The sequence below is a fragment of the Aythya fuligula genome, chromosome 1 (genome assembly GCF_009819795.1).
Source record: "Aythya fuligula isolate bAytFul2 chromosome 1, bAytFul2.pri, whole genome shotgun sequence".
In the NCBI taxonomy this organism is placed as follows: Eukaryota; Metazoa; Chordata; class Aves; order Anseriformes; family Anatidae; genus Aythya; species Aythya fuligula.
The window spans coordinates 77506486-77509308 of record NC_045559.1 but is presented as its reverse complement, the minus strand read 5'-3'; positions in this window follow the sequence as shown (position 1 = coordinate 77509308).

Sequence of the window (2823 nt, the reverse complement as noted above, 5' to 3'; positions counted from 1 at the left end):
CACAGCTAAAATTCTAATGCCAGCAAGTATTTTATAAGGTTTGTATATACATTTATTATTATTATTATCGTTATTATTATTATAGTTTAAAAAAATCAGTCTGTCAGGTTTAGGTTACTGTTGAAACTTTTCTGTCTTGGTTTCATGTGCATTCTGTCTCACCTAAGAAAATAGTGCAAGCATTTCACAAAACTCTGCAATGGGATTTGTAAACACAGGTCACTGGATCATTACTAAAAAATACTGTATTTCTCCTTATATGGGCTAGTCCAACCATGTGCAGAAATAATAGCCAAATTATTTCCTTGCCTCATTCTATCACAGAAGATTTAAGAGGGAAATCTAACCCCTAGCCATTCCTTTTCTATATTAAGCATTAGCTACTGTCACAGACAAAAGTGAAGGAAAAGGAGGTGCTATACCCATCAAATGAAGAGCAACAGAGTATCAGGTACAGTTGGATATACCAAAATGTGCTACTGAAAATTGATGGTTAGCTCAAATAGGGCTGCTAACTTAATATGTAGTCTTTTCTTTAATATTGGCTTCTAAGCTGTAAGGTTGGAGAAAGCAATTTTTCTGCCTCTCTTTAATTGAACAGTAGAATTGATGCCGAGAATTAGTCTAATGAATTTTCTTTCCTTACTTGATAAATTGGTTGAAATAGTAATAAAAAATAAAATTAGGAGACATATAGATGAGTACTCTGATACTATAGCTATCAGTCAGCATAGCTTTTGTAAAGAAAAATGATGTATAATGGTAATTCCTTGAGCTTGTCAACAAATAGTAGAAGACAGTCATTAGACTTTTTTGGCCTCTAAAGCAAGTTTTTGAAAAAGATCTTCACAAGGGCTTATTGGAAAAGTGGTTGTGGGATAGGAGTTATTTTGAGAATTAGATAGTCCTGTAAAGGACAGAAGACAAAACTAAAAGTGTATGATGGACCATTGGTGTAGAAAAACACTACAGTGGGGGTACCCAAAATTTGAGTGTTATAGGTGGTGTTTCACACTTATATTAATGAACTGAAAATGCCAGTGACCACTGTAGAGAAGTAGTGAAGAAACATTTGTGCCTGAGGCAGAACCATCAAGTCAGGGCTGTAGAAGATAGTAGAGGACTTCACAGGGACTCCTTGCAGTGTAGGAAAATGGGCAGCCTGGCTACACAATTTAAGGTAGCCAGCAGCAGATGAGGGCTAGGAATGAGCTTCCCTCTCTGGTTACAGACCCCTTGTCCAGCCTGAGTCTGCCTTGCTTTAAAACGTCGAGAACATAACATAGTGGGGAACTTTCTCTTGTTTTGAACCAGGCTGTAGTTTCTGTGCTTGAAGCAAAGTTCTTGTTTAACTTCTGTGGTAATTTTTCTGAACTATCAGTATAAGAAAATTTGCTCCATTAAACTATGTACATCTTTGTCTTACAATTAAACACAAATCCCTGGTAATGTCATGGGCATTTTTTTAGTGGCCCAATGTGTCACGGCCGATAAATCTCTCTAAAAGTTGTGACCTTTTCAGAAACTGTAGTCAAAAGGCTCTGCGTAGTTGCTTTTGTGCCAAAACCTGTCCCAACTGCTTGTACCAGGTTAACTTTGACTACAGTATTCAGACTCCTGAATACTGAGAAATTTCAGACTGAGAAATTTATGGCAAAGTGAAAAAAGGCAAGTTACGTGGACACACAAAAAAAGTAGGTGTCTCCTGTCTCTTTTTCTGTTCATGCAATTTGCACTCCTGGAGCCACCTGCTGCCATTTTATTACTAGCTCAGAATTCATTAGAAACCAAGTTTCACCAGTGACATTCTCGGCTGTGAAATCTTTGCTCAGATTTGGAACCACATTGCTCTCAAGAAAGGGCTGTGGCTACATGCAAATACCAGGAGAGGTGGTTGACAGGATTGATCAGATAGGGTCAAGTGCTAAAAAGGTATGTAAGAATGTGACTGTGTTTCTTGAAAGTGTTAAAAGAGTATCTGATACCTGATGTGATGGCATTCATTGTTTCTGCATTTTGATATTTCTCTGCATATGCCTAAAGCTGTTAACATGCAGAAGTTATCTAATTTATTTTATTTTATTTATTGGACAGGAGTCAGGCACTTTGTAAATTATGGACTGCATTCTCAGTGAATCAAAATATTTAGGTTGCTTGCGAGATTCGGTCCTTGGCACCATGTCACTAATTACTTTTGCACAACTCTGAAATAATGACAAAAGGAAAACGCATCAACAAAGAAAGAGAAATTAAACTTTGTAAAGCAAAACAAAAGCCCCATCAGAAATAGAAAGTGTTATTTAAAGGGAAAAGCGGGTGACCAAATGTGCAGTCTGGATTGAGTACAATGTTATATGGCAAGAGAAGAGACACTCAGCTTTGGATCTTCTCCAGGCAGAGAAAAATTTATGACGTAAGTTTACTTTGATAAACATTCCTGAGAAACTACTTTGTGTTTTAATCTTAATGAACATTTGTCTCAATCCAGTTGTCTTTTTTTTTTTCTTGTTGTTGGCTTTTTTTGCTTTTTTTTTTTTTTTTTTTTTACTATCTCCTTTCTGATTCTTTTATATTCTGAATATACTTCAGTGTCACCTGTTGAAGATCTGTCTTGCTTACAGGCTAATTGTTAGTAGGAGGTTGTCTACCCTGTACCTGGATTGCATTAGGGCTTTTGAAGTGTCCCTAGATATTCTGATTTTCCCCACACTTACGCTTCAAAATACTGTAGCAGTACTTTCCCTGCTTTTTCAACAAGGTGCAGGAGCGTTCCCAGGGACCCTCACCATGCTACCCCAGCAACGTTTCCAGCCTCTAGCTGTC